This window comes from Felis catus, chromosome C2, assembly GCF_018350175.1.
Source record: "Felis catus isolate Fca126 chromosome C2, F.catus_Fca126_mat1.0, whole genome shotgun sequence".
Lineage (NCBI taxonomy): Eukaryota > Metazoa > Chordata > Mammalia > Carnivora > Felidae > Felis > Felis catus.
In genome coordinates, this window is record NC_058376.1 from 137,725,615 (window position 1) to 137,748,328 (window position 22,714).

The following is a 22,714-nucleotide window of genomic DNA, read 5'->3' on the forward strand; positions in this document are numbered from 1 at the left end:
TCAATTTTATCTCAATAAAGCTAGGGGAAAATACTAAGGACCTTTGATAAAGCTTAAGTTTTGAGCTTTACTATCCCTTTTCTAGAAACATTTATTTATGTAAGCAGTTTATCTGAGATTATTGAAAATACTCTAGCACTTTTTCATTCAGAAGAGAATATATATCCTATATATTTTGTATAACACATATATATTCCACATATAATAAGTATTCATGTACTTTTGTTATATTCACAAGAACTCAGCAAAATGGAATGAAAAACCACCCATGTTTTACAGATGAAGAAAATATGTTTTTACGATGTGAAATGACTCATCCAAGGCTATTATTCATCTACAAAGTAAATGGAAATAGAATAAAAACATTTGTTTCCTCATTCTAAACTAATATATCCTTTTTCCAATATAGAGGTATATTCCAAAGACTGTCTGAACCTTAGTTCTCGTGAAGAGAAGCTAATTGAAATTAGGTAGGAGGAAACACATCTAAATACAAACTGAGTATGAGGAAATATTCCTGTATAATGAGAATACCTATTGCTGAATACCATTGCTAGGTAAAGAATTTTGAAATATCGTATATGGCAACTGCCTCATGTAGGAATTAATTTTTAATGAATTAGAGACATCAAAAGAGAAATAGAAAGGAATTTATTTCTCTTTTGTTGACAGATATTTTCCACTGAAAAAAGTATCTTTATAATAATTCAATGAATGTTAGGACCCTGAGAGATATACTTTGTCATTGATGTTATTTGTGAGACTCATAATTCAGAAATTGGATCGTAGAGTTAACTACTTAACTCTGTATCATATTCTTAAATATTTTTACCTTACAGACCTCCTTTAGAAACTAATAAAAATCACAGAAGCTCTCTCTGGAAAAATTTCTCATCATTACATTTTTTTATCAGACTCTTATTTTTTTAAGTTAATCTCTATGCCTAATGTGGGACTTGAACTTACAGCCCCAAGATCAAGAGTCATACGCTCTCTCGACTGAGACAGCTAGGTGCTGCATCATCATTATATTTCCAATACAGTTTGAGAAATTCAAAGGTTCTGAGAGTGGTATAAGAATTCAACTGCTGCAGAGTAACCCAGTTAAATATATATTTGAGGCAAGGAGACTTCAAGTAAAATATTTTCTTATGAAGAACTTTCCTGTTTAAAGAGTAACAGTGCCTGTCATATGTTGATCACTCTGTATATTTAGAATTATTATAACTTAAGACTTAAGAGATTGTCTATTTTCTCATTAGGAATTTTACCTATATTTAACAACACAGAACTATAACCAACTGATCACCGATATCTGGTGTCAGTGCAAAATAATAGCTAGGTTTGGTAGAATTACTAATAAAGACAACAAAATATATATATATAGATATAGATGTCTATAATATATGTATATTTTATATGTATACAATATCTCAGTTATCCTAAAAGCAAGCAAATGAAAGACTCTTCTCATAAGAGCTACCGGTAAATGAGTTGTTAAGACAATTCTGCAAAGCAGTTTAAACGGAGATTTTAGTGTTTTTTTGTTTCTTTTTAAGTTTATTTTACTTATTTTACGACAGAGAGAGTGTATGAGTGGGGGATGGGCAGAGAGAGAGGGAGAGAGAGGATTCCAAGCAGTTTCTGTGCTGTCAACGTGGAGCCTGATATAGGGCTCGAACTCATGAACTGTGAGATCATGACCTAAGCTGAAACCAAGAGTTGGATGCTTAACAGACTGGGCCATCCAAGAGCCCCAGTAGGCATTTCGGTTTAACTAGATTTCTTTCTCCCTAATCTTTAACAAATATCACTTACTAATTTTAATTTAACATTATTATTTTGGCCATTTTAAGATATACTCTCAAATCACTGTAAGTTGTCACAAACCTGTGTTTGACCTTCCCTAGAATTCATTGGGAACGATTAATATTTCAGAATTTAGTATCAAAAACTAGCACATAGGTGACTTTTGGTTTCAGTTCTAACCTGTAAAGAGCTTTGGAAATCTGTCGCTTCAGTCCTTAAAACAAGAAAAAGTGTGATAAGCTGAAAAGCACTGACAATTCTTGGACCCACCAGAGAACTAAGGTTTTGCAGGGCAAATCATCACTCCAAAATCAAGAGATCCAGGCACAACAGTGACATGCAGCAACTCAGATCTGCTTATCTGAAATAGCAGTTAGTGGAAACATAAGCTGGTAAAAATGCTTAAAAGATAACTTAGATAAATTGCTGGAGCTTGAGTACGGAGTAGCAGTGGTAGAGTGGTAATTCCTGGTGACTACAGTCTTAGGGGAACTCCCAGATTTTTATGGGTGCTATCTATAGGAGCCTCACTAGATTTTCACAAGAAAGAGCTAAGAAAGATACTCTTGTGGCTCTGCCAAGGGGAGGAGTGGAAAATCATTGTGAAATATGCCCAGAGTCATCTCTATAACAAAGGCTCAGTCTCCAGAGGTAAAGAGTTTGCCAGAATCTTGTCTCAGCTTGAGGAAGGAAATCCTTCCCATTGCACCCTTCCAGCCTTTCTGTCTCACTGAAGGAGGAAAAAACATTAGTCAGCAAGAGTCAGGCTTCAAGGAAATAAATTAGGAATATTATAGCCAGAGAGAGGTACAGGGGGACAGGGAGAGAAAAAGCTCTACCAATGGAGAAATATTTGTGAAGTTCACAATCCCATCACAGATCTAATAGAACACTGATTGAGCTTTCCTTAGATTCTAGAATGCTTCCCACTCCGGTCCATTACCACAACACCAAAACAGCTCTGGCATGATAACAAAGGATTACAGCTTGAAAGAACTACAAGACACTTATTCTTTATGAGGAGGAATACTTAAGGAAGACTGAAGTCATGAGGGGGGACAATCACAAGGACACTAGAGAAATTTGATTCTCTAAGCACATATAGCTATACAACCATTAAACACAGTCCCATCCCTAGCTAGATTCACACAAATCCTGACAATAAAGGCCTGTTGACATTATTATGTCAGCTCCTATTACCCAAAATAACCCACCTGGCTTTCAACAAGAAAATTACATGGCACAACAAAAGGGAAACAAACTAACCCATAGTCTGATGAGGCAAAGCAATGATCAGAGCCAAACTTAGATATGACAGATATTGAAAGTATTGGACAGGAAATTTAAAATAATTATGATTAATATGCTAAGGGCTCTCAGTTAAAAAGAAGACAAATTTGCAAGACTAAATAGGTAACATAGAGCGAAGAAATTCTAAGAAAGAATAAAAAGTAAATGACAAAAATCAAAAGGACTGTAACGGAAATGAATAAGTGCCTTTGATATGTTTGTCCAGTAGACTGGACACAACTGAGGAAAAGGATCAGTGAGCTGATGGGGTGCCTGAGTGGCTCAGCTGGTTAAGCACTGGACTTCAGCTCAGGTCATGATCTCACAGTGTGTAGGTTCAAGCCCTGCATGAGGTGTTGTGCTGACAGCTCGGAGCCAGGAGCCTACTTGGGTTTCAGTGTCTCCCTCTCTCTCTGCCCCTCCCCTCATTGTGCTCTGTCTCTGTCTCTCTCTTTCTCCCTCTCCCTCTCAAAAAGAAACATTAAAAAATTTTAAAAAATCAGTGAGCTTAAAGATATGTGCTTTTTGAAACTTTTTTTTAAGTTTATTTATTTATTTTGAGAGAAAGCAAGTAAGAACGTGAACAGGGAGGGACAGAGACATAGGGAGAGAGAGAGAATACCAAGCAGGCTCCATGTAGTCGGCATGGAGCCCTACAGTGGGGCTTGAACCCAGGAACTGTGAGATCATGACCTGAGCTGAAACCAAGAGTCAGACACTTAACCAAGCCACCCAGGCACCCCTAAAGATATGTTAATAGAAATGGACATTACTAATTTCTGACAATGTGGAGCAACAGGAACTCACATTTGTTTGTGGTGGGCAGTTTGGCAATTTCTTACAAAGATGGACATAGCAGTCATTCTTCTAGGTGTTTACTCCATTGATTTGAAAACTTATCTCCACAAAAATGCTTGCGTGCAAATATTCATTGCAGCTTTCTTTATTATTGCCAACAACTGGAAGGAACCAAGGTGTTATTCAGTAGATGATTGGATAAACAAACTGAATAAACCCATACAACAGTCTACTCTTCAACAGTAAAAAGGAATGAGCTATCCAGTGACACGAAGATACAGATGAGTATTAAATGATATTCCTAAGCGAAAGCAGTCTGGAATTCTAACTATATAACATTCTGAAAAGAGCAAAACTATACAGATAGTAAACAGATCAGCAGTTCAGATTGGGAGGGGGGTTGAATAAGTGTGAGTAGGTGAAGCACAGGGAGAGATTTGTTGAGGGAGGTGAAGCTCTTCTGGATACATGTCACTGAATTTGTCAAACCCACAGAACTTTAAAGAATGATGCTTAATGTATATAAATTTAAAATAATACTTAGGAAGTTGAGATATTCCATTACAGAATGCAAAATATGTCAAAAGGATATAACTGTATTAAATGATCTCCCTGAAGGGGCTGGAGGGACGGTTACTGACTTAAGTAACTTTGAAAATGGAGTCTTGTACAACCAAAAGTAAAAAGTACACGGACATTGTACTCTAGTTGACAAAGTTGTGTCCCATGGGGATAAAGGTAAACAATTCTGAAATGACTTTACGTGCCTAATTCTGAAATTAGGCAATTAAGTAAATGGGTGGTAGATAATGAGGGCACGTTTCTGAGTGTTGGAGTGTGGGATTACAAATAAGCAAGGGGAGGGGGCTAGAATAACCTATGTGGTAATGAATCAGAGTAAAAGACATCAGTATGAATCCCTGTTTAGCTTAATATAGGTAAAGTGCTTAGGAAAAGAAATATTTGTAGATATATATTTTATATGTGGGTTAGTATATACAAACATATATTTCCTTCTATCTTAGCTGACAGGGCCTAGAAGTAAATGGTGTCCCAACAGAAATGTGGACACCTAGTACTTAGATACTGGTTGCTAATATTCTATAATAAAAGGAACCAGGGATCTTTACAGAAGTGGCTGATTATAGGAGGGGCAAGAAATATTTAAGATGAGCCTGGGGCATTTGGTAATGAAGCAAAATTGAGCCACACAAAACAAAATAACACAATGATGAAGTATGTCAAAGGGACCCAGGAGTCAACTGAGAAAGTTCACTCAGCTGGAGTAATTTGGCCAAAGCTGGAGTAATTTGAGCAAAAAAAATAAATACCGCAGTAATGTATTATGACCCCAAAGTATAACGTAGTATCTAGGAGTCCATTGTGATATAAATAATTAATTGAGTAAATATTTATTTAATATATTATTTAGAATATAAATTATTATATAACTTATTTAATATAATAATAAATTATTCTCTGTAAGGGACTGATTTCCTTCACAGAGAATTTCACATAATTCATGTAGATGCTCTACTCACAAGGAACTGGCAAATAACTTCTCACTCTTCAAATATGGGTGGCAGCACATAGTGATTTCCTTCCAAAAAGAATATGGTGGAAAGCAAGAAAAAAGCATAACTTACCATGGAGAAACCTGGCAAATACTACCTCAGCCATGTGATCAATATCAACAGTGAGAAGTCATGTTAATTGTATATACATTGACATGATGTGATTATAATAGATTTTACCTCTATGATCTTCTTTCAAAAATCCATCAATCTAGTGTGATCATAAGAAAACCCCAGATAAATTCCAATCGAGGAATATTCTACAAAATACCTGAACAGCACTCCTCAAAACTGTGAGGTTATCAAAGACGAGGAAAGTGTGATAAGCTGTCACAGCCAAGAAGAGCTTGAGGAGACAACTAAATATAATGTAGGATCCCAGATGACAACCTGGAACATAAAAACGACGTAAAAACTAAGGAAATGTGAATTAAGTATACACTTCACTTAATAATAGTCTATCAACATTAATTCATTGACTGTGACAAACAGACCACACTATTATAAGATGTTAAAAACAGAGGGAACTGGGTGTAGGGCAGGGTATATGAGAATTCTGTACCTTTCTTTATGGGATTTTTTGTAAATCTAAAACTATTCTCAAATAAAAAGTTGATTTTAAACCTCGAATAAAGTGTCATTTGTCAAGTTCTTATGTTTCAAAGTTATAAATCATCTATCCCTTGCTAGAAGGTTATATCTACAAAAAAGGCTTACTTTTCATTTACTCCTCTACACCGATTTTTCTCTTCATTAGTCTCTGCATATACATATATATTATTTAAAATTTAGTTTATTCTCAAGAACATAAATCTTAAAGAGCTCTCTATTATCATCTAAAATGGTTACTTTACAGTTTGCTTTGCTAAGGCTCTCTGACATATGCTTAGATAGATGTGCACTATTTTAATTATTTCTCACATTTATGTTTTTGAGATGATGTATTTTTGCTCTTACAATGTGAATTAGACTCAAACTGCCTTTCCTTGAAGAGAACTTGTTTAAATCCACTAGACTAACTTTTAGCAACATATTGAAAAATAAGTCACTCTACCAAACTATATATAAATAGCTTTAATATGCAGATGCATCAAGTTTGATCTTTAAATAACCAACAGAAGCAAATTTAATAATAGAGATACACCAGCCTCGCTGGTTCACATTCTTGACTTTGAGTCTGTCATCTAATGGACTGTGAAAACCTGGTGAGACTCAGAGTGATTGCCTCTCGGAGGCACGTTAGCTACCGCACCTCAACACAAACACAAGCAGAATCCTAAAATGGCAAATTGTGTGTTCCGAGGCCAAATTGCAAGACCAGGCTGATATTTACACCTGCAATTACAAACCAGAGACCACAGTACATTACATGTTCCAAAGAGATATGGGATCACATTTCACAGGCACAGCCTGACTGCTGAAAATCATGGCCTTCGCTGACACACAATGAGTGTTCTTACCTGTAATCAGGATCACAGCGATGTGACCGTTTCGGGGAATGTCTTCCATTACACGTTCCACCTTCAAGGCTACTTCTTCTGCCACAAGAGATGGATCAATCGGTGTAGGTAAATATCTAAGAGATCATTTGTGTTTATCAGGGATAGAGGTTTCGTGATTTTGGATCTCTGAAAGCCCCAGAATAATTTTTACAAGTTTATTTCAAACATGGACGAGAGAAAAGTTAAAGAATAAAAACAAGAGCAGTGGGTAAAGCATTTATTGGTTGAAAGTCTATCTCATGATGAGAATTACATAGGCTCTTAAATCACATGGATTTTCTGGCTGCGGAAATGTGGAGGAAAAAATAGGGAGGAAGGGGGGCAAACCTACAAGATAAAAATAAGGACTACAGACCTCAAGAAGACTTAGTCAAGGAAGGTGGGGACACTTAGTAAATATTTCCTAATTTATCAAAGGAATTTCTGAAAACATAATTTTTCTAGACAAATAGTTTTAGAAAAAGATAGAAAGGGGCCACCTGGGTGGTTCAGTCGGCTGAGCGTCCGGCTTTGGCTCAGGTCATGATTGTTGATTGCGATGTGTGAGTTCGAGCCCCACATTAGGCTGGCTGCTGTCAGCGCAGAGCCTGCTTCAGACCTCTGTCCCCTTCTCTCTCTGCCCCTTCTCCACTCACACTGTTTTTCTTAAAAATAAATAAACATTTAGGAAAAGACTGAAATATTCAAAGAAGATATTTCAAGACCACAGAACATAAAAATCGTGGGAAAATCTAAACATGACAGAACTGCAACCTTATAATATGAAAGACAACAAAAGTAATACCAATTGAAATATAACTGGTGACATGTTGGACAGATCGGGGGAAATAATACAAAATGGTAAGGAACTAAGATATAAAATTACTATAATTTAAATGATAGACAAAAGACAATGGAGAGTTAGATTCCTAAAGATCAGAACTAAGTAAAACAGAAAACATTAGAAATATAATAGAAGAAAACTAATGAATATGCAGATCAAAAGAACTCCGCATACCCCGGGATTTACTAATACAAAGCAAAATTATAATCAAGTCAAGAAAACAGTGAGGTCAGTTGTCAAGAGCACCAGGATGGAAGAGGGAGATAACTTCAGGTTGAGACACACTGAATTTATGGTTCTTTAAGGCATCCCACCCAATGAGATACTGACTAGGCAGGGTACATGAACATCTTGACCTCAAATGTGTATGTATGTGTATGTATATATATATATATATATATATATATATATATATATATATATATATATATATCTTATATAGGATATTTGTGGAATTTAGTAAAAAAAATAGAGAACACATGTATAAAAGTCTGATGCATAATATATATAAATAATCGTGCCCATTATACAAAAAGCAATTTCAGAATCCAAAGACTATTTTTTAGAAATGTTTATTTATGAGAGAGAGAGTACACATGTATGCATGGGAGGTGGGAAGGGGCAGAGAGAGAAGGAAAGAGAATTTCCATGAGGGCAGGCTCCTCATGTCAGCACAGAGCCTGACATGGGGCTCAATCCTATGAACAATGAGATCATGACCTGAGCCAAAACCAAGAGTCAGATGCTTAATCAACTGAGCCACCCTGGTGCCCCCAAAGACTACTTAAAAGTTACATTAGATAAAAAGAAATTGATAGGGGCACCAGGGTGGCTCAGTCTGTTGAGTGTCCAACTTTGGCTCAGGTCGTGATCTCATAGTTCATGGGTTCAAGCCCCACGTCAGGCTCACTGCTGTCACCCTGTCAGCCCAGAGCCTGCTTTGGATCCCCTGTCCCACCCTCTCTCTCTGTCCCTGCCCTGCTTGCACTCTCCCAAAAATAAATACTTTTTTTAAAGTATTTAAAAAAGAAATTAATAAAAGAGACAATTTCTCTGCTGATCTCTTCATGGTGCCAGTTTCTCTGGTTGGATTGGAAAGGGCAGAAAGCTTGTGGCAGGTACAACATGAGAGTTGCTTTTTGCCATTTTCTAACAGCTTATGCTTCAGTTTTTGATTGATTCTAAAAGTGTGCTGAAAAGGAAGGTAGTGGACACCTCGCCCGAGAAAAGCAGTTAACCCATGATGATAGAGGTTTTTGTTTTGTTGTTGTTTTTTTTTTTTTTAGTTTCGTGTTCCATCAGATATGTTAAGTGCCCTCTGGGCACCTGGGTGGCTCAGTCAGTTAAGAGTCCAACTCTTGATTTCAGCTCAGGTCATGATCCCACGGGCCCACAAGACTGAGCCCCACTTCAGGCTCTGCACTGACTGTGGAGCCTGCTTGGGATTCTCTCTCCCCCTCTCTCTCTGCCCCTTCCACCTCCCAAAAAGTCACACACATTCTCTCCCTCTCTCAAAACAAATAAATAAATAAACTTTTAAAAAAAAAGAAAAGAAAAAAGAATTGCCCTTATCTGAAAAGAGTTATCCTGTCTAAGACCACAAACCTATCTCTGAAGCAGCCTATATCCACTGGCTGGCTGATGTGAGGGCAACCTCTTTGTCTCTCCTTGAGGAATGCTGAAAGGCTATCTCACTTCTAGAGCCTCTCTAAGAGATCCCATATAGTCTTGGTTAAGACTTTGTTGTGGTGACATTTCAGGTTATCAACTCCTCCTGGGGAATCGTATTCCTCTACCTTTCCCCTTGGTTGCCTTCTTTCTTTACCCCATGCTGAAGATACAGTTGAGGCAACTGCTTAAAGACAATATTCTGTAAGGATTGGATTTTAGGCAGAATATACTCTACATCAATCATAGCCTATTATGCTCTGCTCCCAAAAGTAGAATGTAGGGTCCCATAAATGCAAGGGTGAAAACAGGGGCAGGTTCACTATCCATCACTTTGAATAACCCTCTCAAGAATATTTTGCTTTTCATCACCACATTCCAGGTTCTGGAGGCTTAGGGGTCTCAGTTCCCAAATGGTATTTCTTCCACCAGAAAGAGTTCCATGGGACTTTAAGGCATGGCAGCTACCAGGTACATCAGACTTCTTAAGGTGCTAAGGGACCAGTGGCAAGTACCAGGAGTAATTGGCCCTAATCAACAACAGGATGTAGAGCCACTCTTACACATCAAGAGTATGGCTGAGTACGTTCAGCATCTATACAATTCCCTTAGGCAACTCTTGGTACTCCCTTGCCCAGTTTTAATAGTAAATGGGTAAGTGCAACAACCAAGAGCTGAGACCTAGATCCTAACACGAGACTGAGATCCTTTAAGACTGAGGATCTGGGTCAACCAGAATAGAGGGTGAGAGGAAACTGGAACAGTTAGTAGAGGAAGGGAAGGATGAATATCAGTTTTAGGAGACCAGTTACAATGGCAGGAATGATCCTTTATACCACTAAACTTCTTTTTATAATTCACTCTAGGAAGGTGAATCAATCATAATCCTGATAGAGTTACTTCCAGAAATCAAACAAGGAAGTGACTTTAACAAGACAAGAGGTGGACTTAGAAGGGTTGATGTGTCACCAAGATATCCCTTCAGAATGTACTAAGCTGTTTTCCTAGCTGCTAAAAGTACTGTTGGCTGACAGATTTGGTTTGGTCTTGGCAAGACATCTCACCAAAATGCATTAACTGTCTGGACTTCATAACCTGAACTTTCTAAAGCTGTCTAAAACAGATGCTATTTAGTTGCCCTAAGCTAAAGAGAGCTGCTTCAACACCTCACCACCATTTTGGGTGGTCTGCAACTGATGAAATACAAGTATAAAGGCCTGGTCCTGTTAGCTAATCTTGGAATTCTATGAAGGTACAATCCCAACTCCACAATATTCTCCAGTCATCTGAATCTTTTGCTATGATTGCATCATGGACCAACTTCTCGCTCTGCCCAATCCTGACTCATTTCCTTCCCACACTTAGTGTAAATTCAGAGAACATTCCCTAATTAACTTCCTGGATGCTGATTTCTGTCTGAAAGTTGGTTTCCTAGGGAATTCAATCTGCAATATTGTCCAGAGATAAAAGATGATGAATTGAGTTGTTTCCATACTTCAAGATAGGACCAATACTCTATAACCACATACTATCATGATTTTGAAGAATACTGTAATGTACACAAAAGTCCATAATATAATGTTGAGTGAAAAAGAATGAAGGCATAAAATGTAATTGTAAAGACATGTGAGGGAGTCAAAGTATGAAAGGGATCTGAAAGATGCCCCCAAGATATTTGTATAGTTATCTAGACATAAGAAAAATGGTAATTTTTCCCTTTGTGCTTTCCTGTGTTTCTAAACACTCCATGAGTAATATGTATTTATTTTTAACTAGAAAAGGACATTTTAATTGTCATCTCAATGCTCGGTCTGATAGCACAGTACATTTTGGGAAATTGTGGTATCGATGTAACTTTCACACATAGCTAAGATGACTTGTTTAAAGTTACCATTTTAAGGGAGCTACAGCCGTCTTCATTTTAGCCAATGTAGTAATTTTTGATGGTTAAGCTGTATTTTCTGTTTTTCCTTGTGATGAAATACTGAATAATTGTTATTTTCAAATGGACAACCCCGTTGAGAGCTTCCCAGCCTAACTTCTGACTTGTCTGCCTTTAGGACAACAGACCAAGCTGTGCACACCGCACTTGTCACAGTGCTCAAATGCAGAGAATGGGGATGTGTACAGGCTGCTGTTCTTGGACTGTGACAAGACATCTAATCCACAGGCATTAACTTTTTGACTACTGGGACCCAGGATTTCTAAAGATGGTTATCAGGGATGCCATCTAGTTACCAATTTCAAGGTACACTCCTTCAAACTACACGCCGTCTCCTCATAAGTCATTTTCATCTGATGAATGTATTATTCCCTTCTCATGTCTCCAACACTGCTATTTAACCTTGGGACCACGAGCAATAGAGTCAGCTGAGAAAGAGTGTGCGTGTGTGTATGTGTGTGTGTGTGTGTTTATGTGTGTCTGTATAAGGGCCAAGGTGCTGTCTTTTTTAACACCCAATTCCCTCAAGAGCTGATTTCTTCTAAATTGGAAAGATCCTTTTTTTTAAATGACTTGTTTTAAATGCGATGCCTGGTTAAGTGATTGCCTTCTGAGCACCGGCGCTAGTGACTGATACAGGTTGACAGACCCAGGTAACCGAAACAGGCATCTACTGCCAGCTGCTGTTAAATGAAGCAAGCAAAGAGGAGGATTAAAAAATATCCTACAACTGTGGTTTCCAGAATGAGAATATAGCAACATAGCAGTAACAGGACCAGGGAGATAGAGGCATTAACTAGCTTTCTGTTCTTGTTACCACTTTAAGAGGAGATGGCCCTGCGTTTTGGAGGTAAATCTCACTCCTGTTGTATATTTCCTAATACTCATATGATTTCTGCAAGTGTCATGCTACCCAGAACCGGCCACATGCATTCCATTCCTTTTGTTCATGTCCCTTTTTATATTCTCTCTCAGCAAAATCAAATATTTTCCAGCAAATAGAAAATGAGGCATGTGACATTTGTTATCAGAAAGGAAAACATGCTTGCCTTGCTTTTGGTAATTCACTTCTACCTTTGTATATCCACTTTTAGATTTAGTCATTGTTTTGAAACAATTCTAATCCTTAGAACTGGCCTAATAACTTGCACGGCGTATGTAGCCATTAAAGAAACCTGAAGCCGTGGACAAAGCTTGCCAACAAATTAAGGAGGCAGATTATTACTCAACAAATGTCACTATAACCTGAGGTCCCACATTATAAAATCATTTCCAAGTCCTAATCAGCAGCAGCTCATCTATTTTCAGCAATATTTGACACAGCATAATGTTACCGCATCAAAGGCATGTGGGCAGTCTTACGGCATTCCTGACTGTGATGGATTTAACTAAGTGAAGAAAGTACAGGTTTATTCTGGAATCTGCTTCAAGTACAAGCGCTTTAGAGCTGAGTATGCTTGAAATAGTCTGCTGCTTTCGGCCCTGTGTGCCAAATTTAGGTGTACCTTCACACGTAAGTAATTTGCCCCAAATAAAAAGCAGCAGATTCACCACATATCTAATTATTACTTGCCAAAGAGGTCAAATTCAGCATCTTCATTGAGAATAACTGAACTCACTAGACAATGAAAAGTTCATAAAATAATCAGATGAGGTTAACTACATGACTCGGTGCATGTCCATGTTTAACTTAAAAATAAAATACAGGGGCGCCTGGGTGGCTCGGTCGGTTAAGCGTCTGACTTCGGCTCAGGTCATGATCTCACGGTCCGTGAGTTCGAGCCCCGCGTCGGGCTCTGTGCTGACCGCTCAGAGCCTGGAGCCTGTTTCAGATTCTGTGTCTCCCTCTCTCTCTGCCCCTCCCCTGTTCATGCTCTGTCTCTCTCTGTCTCAAAAATAAATAAATGTTAAAAAAAATTTTTTTAAATAATAAAAAAAAATAAAATACAGAATAATCGAGAGCTGAATGGTTGATTTCATTTCACTGACAAACACAATGTTTGAAATGGAAATGAAGGGAACTATCTTGATAATTGCTTTACAGCAATTGAGGCAAAAATGTTCCTGAAATTGTTTTACTTATCCATGTCAATTTGTACTTCAAAATAGAGATTTTGAGACCTCAGCTATCAAAAACTTATCAAATGCATAGTCATTAAAAGGAGAAATATATTTCTGCATATCAATAGATGAATTGTCCCCCAAAAAGATGAATAAGTAAAAAAAACAAATACGAATGATGAAGCCAGTAGCTTTTTGGTTGCCTGGTAGGTTTCAAAGATTTTTACAGATATGCTCTAAGCGCTAATTGTTAACAATAAGACATACACAAAATTCAAATTTGATAATTCAATTTGTCTCTTCATTTTTTTTCTAATTTTTTTAAATGTTTATTTAATTCTGAGATAGAGAGAGCACGAGTGAGGGAGGGGCACAGAGATAGGGAGACACAGAATCTGAAGCAGGCTCCAGGCTCTGAGCTGTCAGCGCAGACCCCGACCCAGGGCTCGAACTCACAAGCCATCAGATCATGACCTGAGCCAAAGTCGGCCTCTCAACCAACTGAGCCACCCAGGCGCCCCAGTCTTTTCATTTTTCAACACCAGTAGCAATCCATCCTAAGTTCTACCTCAATTATTTATAAAATAAAAACAGTATTATATAGGAATATATACCACCTGACTTACCAGTAGGTGCAACTCCACTAACCCACCCTTCTCTTTTTTTCTTGCACTTATGCATTCATTCATTCATTCGACAAACATTCATTACTCTCAGTTTCTGCTGAAACTGTAATGTACACAAAAAAAGAAAGTTTGGTGTCTTTTTTATTTATTTATTTTGAGAGAGAGAGAGAGAGATAGGGCACAAGCAAGGGAGAGGCAGAGAGAGACAGAGAGAATCCCAAGCAAGCCTGGGGTTATTAGCACAGAGCCCACACCTGGGGCTTGAACTCACGAACCAGGAGATCGTGACCTGAGCCTAAGCCAAGAGTCTGATGCTCAACCAACTGAACCACCCAGGTGCCCCTAAAGTTTGGTTTCTTAATTCTAGGTGCTTATACCACGTGTGATGGGTGGTGTGGTGCAGGAGCCAGTAAATCAGTGAGATCTGGATTCAGATCCTGACTATGCCACTTTTCTAGCTGTCTGTGGTAGAGATTACTCATTGTCTGCCCAAATCCATTTCTGACTTTGCTTTAGAAACTGTTTAGAACTGTTTAGAACTGTTTTCGCTTCCTCCGCTCCTCCCTACCAGCAGCACTACACTCATTCCTCTGATGCCATGATTGACCAGTGGCACCTAAGAAAGCATTTGGGGGCGCCTGGGTAGCTCAGTCGGTTGAGCGTCTGACTTCAGCTCAGGTCATGATCTCACGGTTTGAGCTTAAGCCCCACGTCGGGCTCTGTGCTGACAGCTCAGAGCCTGGAGCCTGCTTCAGATTCTGTGTCTCCCTCTCTCTCTCTGCCCCTCCCCCGTTCATGCTCTGTGTCTCTCTCTGTCTCAAAAATAAATAAACATTAAAAAAAAAGAAAGCAGGGGCGCCTGGGTGGCGCAGTCGGTTGAGCTTCCGACTTCAGCCAGGTCACCATCTCGCGGTCCATGAGTTCGAGCCCCGCGTCAGGCTCTGGGCTGATGGCTCAGAGCCTGGAGCCTGTTTCTGATTCTGTGTCTCCCTCTCTCTCTGCCCCTCCCCCGTTCATGCTCTGTCTCTCTCTGTCCCAAAAATAAATAAACGTTGAAAAAAAAAAAAAAAAAAAGAAAGCATTTGGCTGGGGGTGGGGGGAGGGGGCTTCCAAGAAAAGGGTTTAAGAGAGAGCCACACAGTTGTGAAGGACCAGCTATATCCTTCCCCATAGTTTCTTCTGCTCTCTGAGTGGAATATAGATGTGATTTCCATAACTCTGGCAGCCATTTTGGGTAGTGAGGCAAACCTGAGGGTGAATGTCAAGTATACAGTTTCGCAGAGCAGGGAGAAAAAGAGCATGAGTCCGTGATGACTTATTGGAGGCTCCATACAAATCACAGACTGTCTACTTCTGAGTATTTTTAATCTGAGTGAAATTAATTTCTATTATGTTTGTTAACAGTTAATTAACAAAAATTTATAAAATGTGTAAACTTGGAAAGTCCCCTATTCTGAGCCTTTTCCTCTTCAGCCTTAAGATAATACCAGTTTTGCAGAATTTTCAATTAAAAGTTTTAATGTCTGTAAAACAGACAGCATGTAATAGGGGTAGGCAAGCAGATATTTCTTGGGCCTCGAGTGTTCTGACACAGTCTTACAGCTTGATTATAGTGAGTTCTGTTTGGATTGGTCAGAATAAATGTCTCACCAAGGGTTGAGCTGGTGTTGAACAGCATCTCGGAATATCTTGTAGAAATTAGTTTCTAATCTAAAGAGAATTTTTACTTACATGAAAGCTGAAATCATAATAGGATTTAAGTAAGAGAGAAAACTTACAGAGATGTTATAAACTAGTATCAGTGAGGGGTCAACCATTTGGTGCCAAATATAAGTGCTTTTGCCTTTTGAGCTCTATCATTTGATACGGTTACTGGGAAGAGAAAAATTAGCTGGTGCCAATGAGGAATATTTATCTCACATCCATGGCATGTTGGCATTCATGGAAGATGAGGCCCTTAGAAAAATTGTCAACAAAATATAAGATGCACATCCTGTCGCAATGAGAAGTGAAAAATAGGAAAAGCCCATATGAAAAGGTCATAGCTTTGTAAACAACTAAATATTACCCAAATCCCTACTGCCCAAACCAAATGCAGGTTCCATACACGTTTTTAAAGTCGAATTCTTAATCATTTTAAGTACTCCTTAAACATATGTATCTCTTCTGAGCCTCATCAATTGCTGTTTGGAAGTTAAGTGGGTTACACTAAAGGATATTAAATAAATGAATTAACAAATAAATGTAGAAGAAGAGAGTGGAAATAGGTAATAGTTTGTCTTTGGCTTTATGTATAAAGGATCTATTACTTCTACCTGGTCACGAAATGCAAAACACTTCCAAAATAATGCTGGTAAGTTTGTTTTATGTCCTGATGTTTAACCTAATTAACACAAATAAAGAAAATGATAACTAATACACGGGAGCCTCTATATGATGTTTATGGCTCTCAGTGTGATGAAGGAGGGGAAATGCCTGGCATTTTGAATGATGCAATAATTAAAGAGGGAAGGGAGAAGGATCCATTGTCATCATCCTAATTAGAGAAATAAAGCTTTTCCAAGAACACAGACTGCCTCAGGACTTGCACAAACTCTACTCAAGACCAGGGAGGGAATAGCTTGATAGGTCTGTCTTTGTGGTCTGTCTTTACAGTAGAGTTGAGAGTTACTTATGATCCTTTGAAATATTTCCCTTAGCTACGATGGAATAAGATAAACACAACTTAAGAAGTGCAAAGCCTTTCACTCCAAAGTTAAAGAGGAGAGAAAAAGTATCATAGTGGCTCAAGCAGACTTTGAAGTATCTTGGAGATCCAGACTTTCATTTTGTAGATGGGGAAACAAAGGCCAAAAAAGGATAATAGTAGGTTTTTTTTTTAGGAATTTTTCTAAAACAAGAAAGTTTTGGATAGAGCTTTTTAACTATACGACTGGCATATATAAGGGAAAATATCAATAAATATCTATAGTAGTTTGACTGGAATTTCTGTCATTTGCAAGTGAAATAACGTTGACTAATTCAATTTTCAAGAATTTTCCATTTGTACATCAATGAACAGTAATGGTAGTGATGTTTAGACAAAAGTTAATATCTGCTTAGAGAATAGGCTAGTAGCCCTATATCAATGATTAAATAAAATGTACCGCTGGGCACCTGGGTGGCTCAGTCGGTGAAGTGAATGACTTCGGCACAGGTCGTGATCTCTCAGTTTGTGAGTTCAAGCCCCTTGTCAGGCTCTGTGCTGACAGCTCAGAGCCTGGAGCCTGCTTCAGATTCTGTGTCTCCCTCTCTCTCTGCCCCTCCCTGGCTAACAGTCTGTCTCTCTCTGTCTCTCAATAAGAAATAAATGTTAAAAAAATTTTTTTAAATAAAAAATAAAATCTACTGTTCTTGGGCCCTTTGCTAATACCAGCGGTAATAGTGTTTGTGTGGTTCAGGGGGAGGGCATGCATACAGGATAAGATCCACAGGGAATAACTGGATATATACAAAAAAGTTCAGAAAAGGAGTTTTAAGGGTAAATTCTGGAGTGGATGAACTATTCTGAATATGAAAATGAGAATGTTTGTTTCGGTCTCTTTTGACTTCTGAACAGAAAAGCCAATTAAGTGAATGGCAGAACAACTAGGCAGAATGTTGAAAGGCCATTCAAAAATACTCAAAAATACGAAAATACAGATTTTTAAAACTCAGTTTTAAATTACTTGCATTTCTCCAATAAAAATCTGCTCTACTCCCAAAACTTTCAAAAAAAAAATACGTCACCAGGGACCTTGGGTGTGGTGTTTATGGGGGGGGGCGGGGAAAAGGGGGCGTATGTGTGCACATGCACCTAAATTAAAAAAAAAAAAAGGGCAAGTCCCCTTGAGCAAATGTCATATTGAAGATAAAGAAATAACAGTAATATGGAGATATGGAACACAAATATTTACTGGACACAGAACATCAGAGACAGAAATTACCATGAAATTTGACAGAGAAACAAGGACAGTATTAGACTTTCCACAAGACATGGCAAGATGATTCAGGCATTTTTATGAATCACTGTTCAACAAAGCAATTATTGACAAGCATGCTATTCTGTAATGAAAAGTACATAAATGTTAGTATAAAAAATAGATTCATGATGAGTATTTCAGTGAAGAAGGATATATAACAGAAACATTTTATTGAAGTAAAGGCCCTCAGAGTTCACACAAAAATTTGCTATCAACATTCTACCAATGTCTCATTCCATGCACAGCCAACTTAATGAGCAGGGTGAATGTAGGGATGTACAAACAGGTGAAAATTTTATTGTTCACCAAAACGGACTTCAGCCATGTTGAGGTTCACTTCCATTTCCTGATTCTCGATCTTTCCAGTCACTCTAAGTAAACCACTTCCACCGTTCTTCCATTCTCTGGGCTAAGCGTGCATCCCCTTGTGCCACAGGCGGTATGCCCTACGATTTCTCAATCTTCTGCTTCAACACAGGGAGATCTGGCCACATTGCAAGGTACTCCCTGAACCCATTAGAAACCCATGCACTCGTGCCATGCCCTGAAGTAAGGTTACAAAGTGCTCTGTTATAAAGAGGAGAGAAAAGCCAGTGCCTGTTTCTAGACAAATGACTCAGGACTCTGACAACGTCTTCAAGTTCCCTTTTCCCTACCGTTACCTTTGTATATTAACCTTTGAGGTAGGGGTGGTCACAGTGACAGAATATGGCCATCCTGTACTAGTCTTAGAGCCACATGTCCCCAACAATGTTCAGCTCCCATCACCTTTTTCTCCTTCTCAATAGTGGAGAAAAAGAGCTAGAAGATACAGACCTTGTAAAGACGTGATATGGCACCAAAACAACAAATGGATTTATTAAATAATTAAAGTAAAACAGCTCTCGTTGTGCCAATGTGGCAACAGTGATAAAGAAGGTCCAACTGTCAAGGCGGCCTGCGACTGTAGAGTTATATCCTCTCTCTGGTGAAGGAAAAGCTAAGAGAGAATTCCATCATTTAATATGGGAATGTGTATTTTAAGATGCCACTGATGATTTCTAGTACTAAAAGACGAATTGTGCTTTTAGCTAAAGAAAGATTTAGGCTAAATATAATTAAGAATTCTTATCTGTGTGATTAGACACTGAAAATAGGATGGATGTTCAGAAAATATTTACCTATTCCAAATAGGGGGACTTAGCTATCTAAGAACTGATCTATCAGATCAATTCAAAAGATGAATTCTTTCTACCTGTGCTGGACCTACCCTCCCTTGGAAGCAGCAACCTAGATCTAACAAACTTTTTAACTTGATAGTTCTCAGTGCAGTGGTATTACCTTCTACAGGGAAACTGGACATTTTTTTCATTGATATGATGACTGGTAGGTATAAGCAGGCATTTATTGGTGGGTACAAACAGGCAAGATGCCCATGATGGTAGGCATCTTGCATTTCTTGAGACCATCCGGCAAAATAAATGTTCCATATTGTATATGACTTACGCACCACCAGAAGTACCCACCAGTCAGGTAGGCAAAAGCCTGATCGTATTTATGATCCTAAAACAGCAACTTTTCATAATCAACACAACGCATTTTAACACTGTTTAAATGTACGCTGAAAGCTGTAGAAATGTAACTACTGTGTTTAGAGTCAAGATCTTTGTTTTACAAGGATCTTTATGTAGAGTTGTTCGCTATTTCAGAAGAGTACATCCAACAACAGTGCTGTTCGTGGTATCTGGGACTTTAGTATAAACTCCTATATTAATCTGTACTTGTAGCTGTCACATTTCAGGGATTCTAGAATTAGGTGGGAACATCTGGCTAGCTAACTTATCTTCTAGTACAGAAGTACCATAGGATTTATATATTGAAAAACCTATCATTTTATTCTAAATTGCATTCTTTCTAAGTTTACATTATAATTTGAGAATTATATTAGTTTTAAATGTGTATAGAGAGTTCAGTAAATATATGGTTTTCATTTCAGGACAGTAAAGGAGCATTACAAAGTACCTGTTACTAAAAGGGAGCAGTGAGGCTGACAGTCCTGGCTATTCATCAGTGAGATTATATGAAAGTTTCAGATCCTGGACACCAGATGTGGAGAGAATTCTCATTCAATTTTAAAGGCATTTCTATTTATATAAATGGTTGAAAAACAATGCCATGAAAATTGGCAGACTCAAAAAACATCCTTAAGCAATTGTTAAGCATTCTTTTGATTTTTATATTCAGTCCCCTAGAATAATGAATGCTGAGGTTGGGAGAGATTAAGAATCTTCTCTGAAAATCAAAAGATGATGCCCAAAGCCAAGATAGAAAGATTTTTTTTTTTAATGGAATGTCAAATACCATCACGGTGCTCTAAATATTTGCCGTATCATGAGGCAGAAGGCAAAGTATCAAAGTTCAGATACGGAGATATATGTGGAGTCCTCCAAGGAGAAGATGGTGATTCCGAGTCAGGAGTAAATGATTATTATGTTGGGGAGTGTTTCCATCGCTGACATTGCATGGAATAGGGGCTATCCAGCCTTGCTCCCTAAACCTGGAGGTTCCTTCAAGGTACATCAAGTAATATACTTATCAAGGACGGGACATGCCTATAGGCTCCCTCAGCTCCTGCTTCTCTTCATACACAGCAGCTGCTCTGCACTGTCCAAATTTATATATTTGGGCTTCCAAGTAGACTGTCGCTTATTTTAATTCTGTGTTTTTATAGACTGAGTGACACTTGTCTAACCCAAAGCTAGAGTTAACCTCTGTCTTAGTCCACTCAGGCTCTATTGCAAACCACTATAGACTGGGTGGCTTATCAAAAGAGAAAGTAATTTCTCACAGTTCCAGAGGCTGAAAATCTAAGATCAAAGTGCCAGCTCTGTCAGGTTGTGGCGATGGCCCTCCTCTCAGGTACAGACTGCTGACTTCTTGTTGTGTCCTCATACCGCAGAAGGAGCTAGGGAGCTCTATGGGGTCTCTTTTGTAAGAGCACTAATCCCATTTGGAGGGCTTTGCTATCATGACCTAAGTACTTCCCAAAGGCCCCACCTCCAATACCATCACATTGGGCATTAGGATTGAACGTATGAATTGGGGGGGGGGGGGGACACAAAAACTCAGTCCAGAGGTTATGAAGTTGAGATAGAATGTTACATTGGTGACCCTCAAGGAACCATGACTCCCACACTCGCCCCTTGTATAGTCCCCACCAACACTGGCTCATGGTTCGGTCATGTGTCATGCCTTGTCAATGGGACATTAGTAAGTGTGACACAAGCAGAGGTGTGATAAGCACTTCCTCATTACGTCTCCCTGTCTAATTTTTTAAAAAATGTTTATCCATCGAGAGAGAGAGAGAGAGAGAGAGAGAGAGAGAACATGAGCAGGGGAGGGGCAGAGAGAGAGAAGACACAGAATCTGAAGCAGGTTCCAAGTTCTGAGCTGTCAGCACAGAGCCCGATGCGGGGCTTGAACTCACAAACTGCGAGATCATGACCTGAGCCGAAGTCAGATGCTTAACTGTCTGAGCCACCCGGGTGCCCCTATGTCTCCCTATCTCGATAATCTTGAGATTATCGTAACTGTGAGGAAGCTCAATTTGACCACCCAAGTAAAAAAGAATGAAGGAAACTGGCCAACAGCTAGAACCGAGACCCCAGTATATGACGCCAAAGGAACAGTCACAGAGAGTCCTGACGAATTGGGCTTTACCAGCTGAAGCCCTAGACGACATGGAAAGAGACAATCCATCCTTTGCCCTGTCACCATTGTGAACTCTCAGGAAAGTGAACAAAAACAGCAGTTGTTTTAAATCATTACATGACATAAGATAAGTGAAACAGGGAGTCTTTATGACCCCTTAGTTAAAGGACCAAGGTTGCTGTATGTGTGGAAGCAAAGGTGACAGGTTTCAACTGTTTTTCCACAGAAATGCTGCTAAAAGTCCCTGCCCTTTTTTTCCGGGTCAAAATTCTAACTGTCTCTAAATACAATAAACAGGACTTTCCGATATAAAATAGTATCAGGGTTTGGGCATGACAAGGATTAAATTATTCCCGATCTGTTTGTTTTAAATGTCAGTGACATGCCATATCTATGGTGTCAGTGGAAATTCTCAAGAAAATGATGTGGAAAATTGTAAATTTGGTTATTTTCAAACGAAAATTCACCAGATGAAATTTCTTTTTGTATTTAGAGAGTAGGATCCACAGTCCACAGCACAGTATTTGCACAGTATCGGCATTCATATCCATTTACTGGTATATAGTTTACCATGTAAATTGACCTTATCATCCATGTACTGCAAAACACTTAGAAGTCCTTAACTATATGTATCTTTTTAATTCTCAAGTTTGTCTCTACATCCTATTGCCTATGTTTTTGCCTGAAGTATGAGGGCATGGAATTTGGATTCCTCCATCAACTCTCTGTTTGGGGAAACTCGGCACATCTACTGTGAAAGTTCTGTAAGCTCTCAACTGATGCCAGGAAGGTCACCCACCCCTCCTATTCTGGCCGTGATCTCACCAGCCCCCACTCCACCCTGACTAATTGTTTCACTAAAAACAAATGTAAGCTCTCAGCTAACATAAATGGGGAGTTGTGCGGAAAATCTTGTTTCATCCTGTTATG